This window comes from Trichosurus vulpecula, chromosome 4 (assembly GCF_011100635.1).
Source record: "Trichosurus vulpecula isolate mTriVul1 chromosome 4, mTriVul1.pri, whole genome shotgun sequence".
In the NCBI taxonomy this organism is placed as follows: Eukaryota; Metazoa; Chordata; class Mammalia; order Diprotodontia; family Phalangeridae; genus Trichosurus; species Trichosurus vulpecula.
The window spans coordinates 286759958-286772284 of record NC_050576.1 but is presented as its reverse complement, the minus strand read 5'-3'; the positions used below and the strand labels follow the sequence as shown (position 1 = coordinate 286772284).

The following is a 12327-nucleotide window of genomic DNA, read 5'->3' as shown; positions in this document are numbered from 1 at the left end:
GATAGTTGAAATTGTACTGGTATCACTGCTGGCATTGGGGATGATAATGGTGGTCTCAAATGTAACTATATTTTAACAGATATATCTTAGGAAGGAATGTTTCATTTAATTGACTCTTATGGGACATTTAACAGAAGAGTAGTATATTGTAACTTAATTCCAGATAGTGGAAGGAAAATATTGTTTCTGGTATGGTCAGCAGTGATCTCAACATTATACTCTACGAAAAGATTCCAGGATGCATGTGTACCCTAAGAACGTGTTATGTGGCTTGCTTTTTCACCTGCCCTAGTATAATTAGAAGAAAGCTGAAGGGAGAAGGAATAGAAGGTTTTTTAAGCTGGGCATGTTATTTGGGTAAGAAATATCACAGCTGGCACAGAAGCATAATTTATTATTCTAAAGGAGTAAATTAATAAATATGGAAACAAAGTAGATTTGATTAGATTAAGGGGAAGAGTGCAATTATGGCTGACATACATTAATTGTACATGTGACAAAGGGTAGCAGATGAATATAAGGTACAAATACCAGATGTCAGATCTCCTGATTAGTACATCTTGAAATACCTTGTTAGTCCTGAGAGGGAGTATGAAAATGTGGCACCAAAATCATGCCCTAGGCTCTCATTAAAGGTTTCTATTAACAGTCTTCTTAATTGACACTATCTAGTAACTTATCAAGAAGATGATAGTTTATTAAAACCACTGACACTAAAAAGACATCCTTTTGATTGGCTGGGTAGATTTGAACAGCTGAGCTTCTTTATGCTTCAATAACTTACCTACCAGTGGAGACGAGCAACTTCTGAGATGCTGGGAGTCTGAGCTTTTCCAGGGACATCCAGGTGCCCCAAGGGAACACAACAGTATAACACAATTCATATGAATAAGAAATAGCAGACAGTGGGCAAATGCATTATTTAGTGCCTGTGTGGGAAGCCTAGATTTTAATTATTTAATATTAGCCTTGCTAATTGTTTGATGCCCTCAGGAATATGCATTAAAGTTATATTACTAGTGAAAACTGCATTTATATATTTACTGTAAACACAGTTTTAGAAAATGCCACAAGTTGCTTTTGTAAGCAGAATGTAAAATACAGCACTGTGAACCTGGTATGATCTTAAGTCACAAGGTAGGTATGCTTAATCCTGAACAGTTACATAACAGTTGAATATAAACAGTTATATGTAACAGTTGAATTTTTATAATTTGAATTATGTGCATATATAGCAATTTCCATTGTAGCAACAGATCTTGTGACTTCATTTCTGATTGCTTTTCTATTGGAAATTTCTTCTAATAATTTAGACTTAATTTTAGGACCGCATATCATCCAAGCCTCATCCTATGAGTTAATAGCATAAAGACAAATATTGTCTTCAATATAAGTCCTGTCTTGAAGATTAGGCCAGCAGAGTACATGCTCAGAAGGGTCCTGCCAATCTGAAAAGGCTTTGAGGAAAGTCCTGGAGACAAACTTTCTCTGCATTTTATGGGCCACTATTTCTAAGTATGGTGAGATTCAGAAGGCCAGCCATCAAGCGATGAATTTTTGGATGATGGAGATCAACAGATAAAAATGCAAAAAGGGACTGTGTAGGCCCCTCCACTTCCATAGCAACAGTGGGGAAATGGAATGTTTGGCACCAGTAGCTGCTAAGGATCAAACAGTTCTTAAGCTTCCCACAAACAATCGTTGTTGGTACTCTTGGCAAGCATTTTTTTTCCCATGGACAAGTGAGTTTTTACTGTGGAAATGAATTCTACACATATCCTTGTTGTAAACGAAACCAGAGGATATAAAGAAATTGCAGTCAAATAGAAGGACAGGTCCTCCCGCCACCTCTATGGCCACTGTTTCGGATTTCTCTCTGCATCTTGTGAGCGCCAGCCCCAGACTATGGGTGGTTAGATAGCCCCAGCCTCCAGACAATCCTCTTTTCTCTCCCCACATCCAGAATTGACCAGATAGTGGCATAGGGGGCTATAGTGGAGGCTGAAGATAGGGCAACTTCTGGCACATGAGGTAGACTATGTCACTGGGTCCCACTTGAATGTGAATTTTCTGAAAATATGAATATACTGGAAATACAAAATCATAGTTTATCATCCCTTCATGTATTATCATAAAGGAATGTGAAAAGTGGGAAATCAAATACAAAGGAGAATGTTGAAGGGGATCAATGATATAGAATTCTTTATTGAGGATAAAACTAACTTAGGCAAGAAAGTAGCCAATCTGACACGTTATAGTTGAAGAATGGAATTTGATGGAGAGATTGATGGAGCAAGTAAGCTTTTAATACCTGAAGGCAGAATCTAAAGATCATTGTTTTCTTTTTAATGAACCTCTATTAAATAAATCAGAAAATATACTGTTGAAATTAGGTTTGATTCCTTCAGTGTTCAAGGTCTATACAAAGCTGAACAGGCTCTCCTTCCACATCAGGTAAGAAAGTAGAAACTAACTAGTACAATTATAGACAGTGAATGTAGCAACATTCATGTCATTTTAGTGGCTGATTGCAAGCTATATCAAATATATTCCAGTTGGTAGAAGAGTTAGAACATTTCATTCAGTAGTTATTAAGAGAATGAATGGGAGGAATTCTTCATGAATAATCTCTGAAGAGAGCTAAGATAGTGAAGGAATGATATAGTTATGTCTGCCCAGACTAAGTAAGATAATTTAACAAATATGACACACACAAGTCAAAGTGCATTAAGCCATATGTCAGAATTAGTGCAATCACAAAGACCATTTTCCATTGATCTTGATTATGAATGATTCCTAGGACCAGAAATCTTCTTTTATGCAGAGTTGATATATGGAAAAGTATTTGCCACTCTTGTGGAAGATGTTCCATGAAAAGTTAAAAAAATACCAAGAATTCCTTACAGATTTAGGGATTCTCCAGATTTGTGGCTGTCATTTCATAGACTTTCTTGAGCTTTAGAGTACTATAGGACCTCTTCAATGAAACCCATAATCACTGTAAAAAAAACATTGGCTTGATACGTACAATAATACAATGTAGTGAGAGGAGAGCCAAACTCTTGAGTAGCTAAAAGATAAAAATTGGTGGTAAAACATACCTCCCACCTCATGGCAGAGAAGGACAACTAGTTTTAAATGTGGTAGACATTGTCAGAGGAATTCACTGTATTGAATGACTTCACTTTATTGGTTTTCTTTGTTTTAAGGGAAGGTTCAATTTGGAATTAGCCGTGGAGATTTTAGCAAATATTGATGTTACAACAGAAGTCAGCCCAATGAGAAACTGATACCAATCTAGAGGAACCTGTAGAGGCTCACTGTGTTCTGAAGCTCCCTACATAGTTCAGCATTATTCTGGCTTGCTCTAGAGGAGCATAAAGCATTTATCTAGGTGGGACAGTGGATTGAGTGCTGGGCCTTGAATCAGGAGGGCCCAAGTTCAAATCCAGCCTCCAATACTAACTACGTAGATGACCCTGTGTCATTCACTTCACTTTTGTTTGCCTCCGTTTCTTCAACTTTAAAGTTGGGTTAATAATAGCACCAATCTCCTAAGGTTGTTGTAGGCACTTATCACAGTGCCTGGCACATAGTATGTGTTATATAAATGCTACCTTTATTATTCAGTTGCACAGTATCTCTCATATATACCTTTTCCTTTGTACTCCCATAGCAACCACTTTAGTCTCCAATTTTTCCTCCTAACTACATTAATTTCCCATTTCAATTCATTCTTCATATTTCTGCTCTAATAATCTTCCTTATATTCAACTCTGTTCAGTTACTCCTCTAATATTTTTGAGACTCATTAGAAATATATCCCAGAGTAGTGAATATTATGTTTCATTCAGGATGGATTCCAGGAAGTGGATTTCTTCATTGTGGATACACGATATTGTTATTGTAGATATTCTCTCAAATTAATCAACCAATAAGCATTATTAACTATCTACTATGTGCTGGGTGCTAAATTAAGCTTCTGGGATAGAGGTTATGTTAAAATAGTCCCTGACCTCAAGAAACTTGCATTTCCAAGGAGAAGAAAATATATATAAATATGAGTATCTAGAGAATATAAGGAAAATGAATGCCAGACAGTTTAGGAAAGGGATCGTCACTACCTAGCTTCTGTGGAATAATAAAGAAAGGCTTCAAGTAGAAGGTCTACCTCAAACTGAGCCTTGAAGGAAACCAAGGATTCTGAGAGATGGAGGCAAGGAGGGTGAGCATTCCTCGTATGGGGGACAGACAGGGAATGTGAAGGCACCATGATGGGAGATGGAGTGCTAAGTGTTATGAAAAGCAAGGAGGCCAATATTTCTGGGCTCTAGAGCAGAGTAGAATACTGGAAAGATAGGAAGAGGCTCGGCTGCCAAAAGCTTTGAAAGCCAGACAGAGTCATTTATATTTAATTCTAGAGGTAATAAGGAGCATTTTGAGTTTATTGAGTAGAAGGTTGTTATGGTGAGACTTGTACTTTAGGAAATGACTTTAGCAAACAGTGTATTTGAATGGGAAGAGACAGGAGTAGGCGGACTAAATAGGAGGTTATTGCAAAAGGTCATGCAAGGGGCAATAAAGAAGGCCTAGACAGAGAAATTGTACAGCACTTTTAATGGTCCCAGAGCTTCCCTGTATCCTTCCCACATAGAAGACCATATTTTTAATATTAATATTCTCTTGGTAAAGCTCCATGTGTACAAATCATACAATGTTGTGATTTAATTAGAATCAGATTACAGGGGACCCTAAAGGAAAAACTATTGTTGGGGATAAGTGGATTATAGCATATCACAAGTAATAACTTGGGTGCAAAAAAGAGTGACGTGATGGCATCGAGCAAAGGTCCTACCAGAAAAACACATGCGGTGTCCAGGCGTGATACTGTGAACAATGAATAGCCCATGTACTGCATTGGGATCCAGAAAACATTAAGAGACCTAGATGAAAACTTCCAATTCATTAGGTAAATTCATCATGGAAGATTTATGGAAAGACATGGAGATCCTTTACGTAGGATGAGAAGACTTGGCTACACTGTGATCTGCCAGGCTGGAGGGGGGTGGAATGACCACATTGATAAGATTATGTATCCATTGATACAACAAGGTAAGAATCCATCAGAGAACAAGTATTTATTAAGCACTTACTATGTACCAGGCACTGTTCTAGGTATTGGGGATACAAGTACTTAAAATGAATAAAGAATCCCTGGGTGATTAGCTTGCATAATGAGGGAAACAAGTACGTTTATAAATATTTGCAAACAGATATAAAGTTAATAAGTGCATACATATATGTCTGTATATATATATATATATGTATGTGTATGTATGTATGTATATATGTGTGTGTGTGTGTGTGTGTGTGTATGTGTGTGTACACATGCACAAAGTAGTTGAATACCAGGAAATTTAGTAGGGATGGCACTGCACAGTTGGGACATCAGGAAAGGTTTCATGTAGAAGGTGCTTCTTGAGCTGCGTCGTAAGGGAAGGATTCTATAGAGCAAAGGTGAAGAAGGAGTACATTCTAGGTATAGACCAAGGCCGGTGCGGTAGCAGAGAGATGAGAAATGGAGTGTCGTACGTGAGGAACTGAGAGAAGACCAGTTTGGCTAGATTATAAATGTGGGAGGGGAAATGATGTTCAGTGACATTGAAAAAGGGCGAGATTGTACAGAATTTAGTTAAAGACTAAGCAGAGGAATTTCCATTTTATCCTAGAAGCAATAGGGAACCACTAAAGCTGAGTAGGGGAATCATATAGTAAAAATCTGAGCTTAAGGAAAGTTACTTTGACAACAAGGTGTAGGCTGGACTTCAGTGGTGAGAGTCTGGAAGGGAGAAGACCACCAAGGAGAATGCTCAACCTTCTCATCCCTATCTACTGGCTTCCCTGCTACCTTTAGTCCCGGCTAAAATGCTACCTTCTAGGGGAATCCTTTCCCAATTCCTCTTAATTCTAGTGCTTTCCTTATGTTAATTATTTATTTTTAATCTTGTACATAGCTTGTTTGGACATACGTGTTTGCACATTGTCTCCCCCACTAGGTTCTGAACTGTTCCTGTCTTTTGCCTTTCTTTGAATCCCCACAGTTATAATGTAGTTCATTACTTGGCTCATAATCAATATTTAATAAATGCTGGTTGATTGATTATTATAATAATTTATGATAGGATATGAGGGTCTGACCTAAGGTGGTAGCTGTGTGAGTAGAGAGGAGAGGCCAGGTGTGAAAGATATTGTGAAGGTAGAAACAGTAAAATTTGGCAATTGATGAAATGATGGAGAGTGAGGATATAATGTGAGTGAGCGATAATGTCAAGGTTATGAACCTATGATACTGAAGGAATGGTGGCACCTTTGACAGAAATGGGGAAGTTTGAGAGAGAAGAGCATTTAGAGGGAAAGATAATGAGTTAAATTTTGCATTTATTAAGATGTCTCTTGATCTTCCATCTTAAAATCTATAGCAGGCATTTGGTAATGCAGTAGTGAAACAGGAAAGAGAACTGGGCTGGATATATAGATTTGGGGATCATCTGCAGTAATGGTAAAACTCTATGGTTGGGACAGTGAGAGAGACAATATAGAGAGAGAAGAAAAAGAGCCTAGGACAGAACCGTGGGTAACACCCAGACTAGGAAGTTCACAGTTGTGAATCTTAAAGGAATCACCAAGATGATATAGTGCAACATTTTCATTTCTCAGATAAGAAAACTGAGGCCTATATGAGGAATATGCCTTTTCCTGGTTCAAACAACTATTTTCATCCCTTTGTATGTGAAAAAGTACATAAAGAATTACAGGTCATGGGATAAATCTAAGCCTTCTCATGTAGCAGAACCCCTCATACAGATGAGAAAACTGAGGTCCGAAGAAGTTAAAGTGTGCCAATAATATATCTCCTGCAAGTCAGTGAGAAGGTTTTAATATAATTTCGCTAATTTACCTTGTACATTTTAAGCTGAAAATGGCACTTTGTATTTTCTTAGCTGAACAAAGAAAAGAAAATTCTGGTATCGTATTACATTTTTGAGTAGCACACTTTGGAAATGTATTGAGTGTAAATTTTCCATTTTAGAAGTATAAATATAGCTAAATGTTGGAAAAGTAATTGGATGGAACACTTGGTAGGTATAATCTCTCATGCCATCAAAGTACATTTGTGAACCAGGAAAATATCCAACTTTTGTAGCTTGAGATTTCTTATTAGATCTAAGGTAGTTTACCTTGATCTTTCTGTCTGCATGTGAATATAAGTACTTGTTTTTAATATTAATTTTTTCCTTAAAAGATGGAAAGAAGTATGTCTTTCCATTTGTAAAGGCTTACAAGGAAAAAATTATTCTATCTCCATTTCATCAAAAGACCTTGAATTTCTGAATTTTGTTTGTTGTCCAAGCTCAAAGAAAATGTATCAGTCTCCAGGCATTTTATGGAAAGAAATGCAAATAGCATTTGGGTCAGTCATCCATTGATCCTGTGAAGGACAAATGATGTCAAGCAGTACTTACAACAAAAAGAAATTTCAATTTTGTTTACCTCTTCAGCAATCCAGCTTGATGTCAGCTACCATTTAGCTGGGCCAATAATATTGATATTTAATGTCAGTTCTTATTCATTACTGCACCCAGATGATGCATAAGTTACAACTTTTAGGTGTGATGTGAACTACAAAAAATGTTACTCGTGGTGATCAGGTGAAAAACAAAACAAAACAACAAAATGACCAATAATAGAAAAATGTAGCAGGCTATTTTTTTTCTTTTATGCTATATGTGAAGCATCGCTTTATTTTGCACAGATTTAAAGTTTGTTTTGCATTTCTCAACGGTCACCATTATGGTAAAAAAATATAGAATTTCACCTTTTATGAAGTAGTGAATTATCTTGAACCTCATCTCATAAAATAATAGATATGGAGAAATTTTATGTCCATGAAAAATTATTCCAAAGTAAAAAATAATTTTCATTTATTTAGTGATTTACTGTTTTCCTAGGGCTCTTATATATATTTTCTTATTTGATCCTCCCAGGAATGATATGTGGTAAATAGCTTAACGGTCAAGTGGCCCCATGAATAGAGCACCAGTCGTGATGTGAAGAAGACCAGAGTTCTAATCTAGTCACTTAACCTCTGTCTGCCTCAGTTTCTTAAACTGTAAAAAAAGAATAGATATTTATTATGCACATGTTATACATGGGAAAATTGAGACACTAAGTAAGCTACACAAGGTTATTCAGACAATAAGTTGTGTGGTGATGTGTTGTGTCAACAATTCGGCTAGCAGCTGCTGTGGGGGTGAAAAACCAACACGAGCCCAACAACAGGAATGCTGTAAGCCCAAGTTCTTTTGATCTGCTTTACAAAGGGAAGCAATGTTAAGGGGTTAACAATCTTGCTTTAATCCAACATACAAATATCATTCACTCAGGTCAGGGGGAAAAGCCAGCATCCTGAGCTTCAGAGCAAATACAAATTACAAACATCAACAGGCAGACCTTGTCTGATTCAAACCTCAATGCATAGTTACCAGAGTTTAACGAAGTAGGAACATCCAGGTTTGTAAGCTGAAGGACTCTTTGCTACAAGCTGTCCAGAGTCTCCATGTCAGCACACTGCCAAGAGTGAGAGCCCTAAGCATATAGCTTTGTTCTCTCTTATAATGCACTCTTTAGCTGTCATCAACTGTCATCTGAGTGACCAGAACTCTTACTATTGGCTCTGGTCTTAGCAACACCCCTTAGGACGCTGAGGGCTTCATGCCCACATAGGCTTAGCACCTAATAGATAGGGGACTACCTATAGTAGTCCCCCCCCAATAGATTGGACCGGGGACTTAGCACCTAATGAGACTCAGTCAAAGGCACCCAACCTAATTCATATTACATGTGTTGTGTGGTGCATTATTCATTCAACAAACATTTATTAAATAGCTACTGTATACCAGGTGTTGCAGATAAAAAGAAGCAAAAAAATAGTCTCTGATCTTAAGGTGTTTACATTCTATTGAGATATTTGTGTGGGCCTAGAAACTACACCAGCTCAGAGATTTGTAATGTGGCATTGATTGCCATAGGCAGTTAGATTTAAAATCAGATACAGTCCAGCTCCTGGCAGGGCATTGTGAGTTTTCTTTTGTAGTTCACTTTCACCTCTTATAGTTTTCCTCCATGACCCTGACATGATCTGTGTTCTTAATATTCCTTTGTATAACAGTATATTAAAAATGGACAATGTATCTGGATCTGGAGTAGAGAGTGGCTTAAGAGGCCATCTAGTACACACTTTACTGGTTGGTTAATACCTTTGGGATTGCCATATTGGGCCTGGGGCTATGACCGTAGTGATTACAGTGTTGCAACTCAGATCTTTTTCTTAAGCATGTAATATCTTTTCTACTATGCCACATTGTTGAGAGAGAGAGAGAGAGAGAGAGAGAGAGAGAGAGAGAGAGAGAGAGAAACAGACAAAGAGACAGACGAAGACAAAGATACAGGGAGGAGAGGAGAGGAGATGAGAGAGAGGAGAGGAGAATAGTCTATTACCTACTTATATTACTATGAATAAAATAATTATATAAGAAAAGTTCATATAGTTATCACCAACCAGGCAAATGTTTTCAAAGACCTAGAAGATTATTTGCACTAAAAGAAAATAAATCTAGGTACCATATGTGTATTCATCTAATTTTGTTTTGCTATGGATAAGTTTAACATTATCATTGACTAGAAAAAAATTTTAAAAGTTAAGTTTTCTTAATGACTTTTTTGTTTTATGTCATAGCTTTTCCAGACATAGCCCCTTTCTGTGCTTGTACATTCTCCAGAATTCAGCCTTCCCTCATAACAGATAAACTACTGTTGCACAAAAACAGCTATTATAATGGCTTCCTCTCCATGTGCATCCAACACACACTCTCCCTCACTAGCTCCCCACCTCTGCCCCAAATAGGGAAGCATGTTTAATTATTTGTTCTTGGGACCAACATCATACAAGGCAATTATTTAGAGTCTGGCTTATTTTAGTGTTCTTTTTTATTTATATTATTTTAGGCAGTAATAGTGTTCTCCTGGTTCAGCTTCCTTTGTTCTGTATGAGTTCGTGTAACTCAAGGAATTATTTTCTTCTTCCTTTTTTCAAAACATCTTTAAATTTTTACTGACTGTTTAAATTTGTGGTAGTTCCATGAAGGAAATGTGACACTATATTCCAATCCCCAGTTCTCTCAATAAATTATGTAACTGTGTAATTTACAAAGCAAAGGCAGCATGGAATAATGGATAAAGGGCCAGCCTTAGAGTCAGGAAGATGTGAGATTAAGCCCTATCTGTGACACAGACTAACCTTGTGATTCTGGGCACATAAGTTAACCCCAGCCACCTCTTCCCACCCCCAATGCCAAGTCTACAAATTAGGGAGAAGTTGTGGACCTGTATCCAGAGAGAAAGACTATTATAGTAATAAAATCACAGGTATTAATAAATGCTGCCACCTCCAAAAAAAGGAAATGCTTTTTATAATCAAAGACAGCTCCATATCAATTTTCAAATAATTTTAAAATTGTTTAATATGAAAGTTATAATAAAAATTTTAAAAGCAGTGCTACCTACTTCAGATTTTGTTGTTCAGTCATTTTAGCCCTGACTCTTCATGACTCCATTTTGGGGTTTTCTTAGCAAAGACACTGGAGTGGTTTGCCATTTCATTTTCTAGCTTATATTATAGATGAGAAGCTGAAGCAAACAGGATTAAGTGACTTGCCCAGGGTCACACAGCTAGGAAGTGTCTGAGACCAGATTTAAATTCAGGAAGATAAGTCTTCTAACTTTTGGCCCAGCACTCTATCCACTACCTAGCTTCCCCACTTGCAAAGGACACTGGAAACAAAAAGGCATTTTCAGGTTTCAAATTGGGTTTGATGGAATGAGTTGCATCCCTAAGGTAGCCAGCATTCCATTTTTCTTTATCTAATTGTACAAATTCTGGTTAATGGAAAAACTAAGGTCAGAAACATGAAGCAATGTGAGCCTATGTGATATAAAAACAGCTGGGTAATTCAGTTAAAAAATCAGGTACCCTAGTAATTCAGCTTCATGAAGGCTCCCAAATGGGGGATTTCACTGTTTTTCTCTTTAAGCTCATCTTGTTGGTATGGCATTCATTGTACAGCTGCCCCCATTAGAGCAGTGACTATGTTCTACTCATGGCTTATCTTCACCAGAAGTCATGTATACCAGAGGAAGACCCTCAGGCCTCTGGTGATAAAAGTAAATTGTGACCTATTCATTTATTTCTTTTGTGTATGTATTCATAAAGCCATATTCTCTCTATGTTTAAATTAGATTAAGAATATTAATGAATTCTTTTAGGCCACCAGAGCTATCAGGGCATTGAGATCCTATGAAACTTGTTTTTGGAGAGGACCATTTTGTGTGAAAACATGGTCTTAGAGGCAATAAGATGACCTTTGTGTAAAAATATATTATATTTATGCTGTATTTAGCCCTTCAGGTGAGATCAGAAGAAGAGCTCAGCAAGCATCCTAAGGTAACCTAGGTCAGCCTTGGTGATCACCTGAAGGAAGAATGGGTGAGATCCCTAATCATGACTACAGAGACCTATCTAGATCAGTAGTTCTCAAATTGTGGTCTGTGACCACTGTAGGTTGATGAGACCATTTCAGGAGATTTGTGAGGTAAAAACTATGCCATAATAATACTAAGATGTTATTTGCCTATTCAAAAACTCTCTTTTCCAACTAAATGTCTGCTTAAGGCTAGATTTTCTTCATATACTACAAAAAACAACATATCACAGTGAATTGAATGCAGAAGCAAATGTGAGAATCAAGTTGTCTTCTAATAAGCCAGACATTTTTTAAAAATGTGCAAAAATATGTAAAACATTGCCATTCTTCTCACTGTTTTGTTTTTGAAAATACTGATATTTTCATTAAATACATTTAGGTTAATATATAATTGGTTGATTATTATTTGTAAATACATTTACAACTTTATCTTTTAAAATGTAAATTTTAATTTTAATAAATTAAATCTTGATAGGTATAACTGATGTAAACAAAACTATTTGGGCTCTTCAATAGTTTTTAAGAGTGTAAAGGAGTCCTAAGACCAAATATTTTGAGAATCACTGACTTAAAGTATCAGAAGTACCAGAGTACCTAGAATCATGCTTGGCACATGATGGCTGATCAGTAATTACTACTAATTAGATGATTGGTTAATTTAGGAACATCAAAAAGTTATTCATATTTTAAAAATAGGTTTATATGGATATAAACATATGTAGGTTTG

General features: G+C 36.7%; 1 protein-coding gene and 1 pseudogene across 2 annotated transcripts in view; both read left to right on the top strand.

Moving 5' to 3' along the window:
* The window catches only part of SPAG16 (sperm associated antigen 16), a 1249495-nt gene that overhangs the window by 879035 nt on the left and 358133 nt on the right, over window positions 1–12327 (top strand). The gene's annotated exons all lie outside the window — the stretch shown is intronic.
* On the top strand, window positions 2078–2874 carry LOC118845963 (annotated as a pseudogene).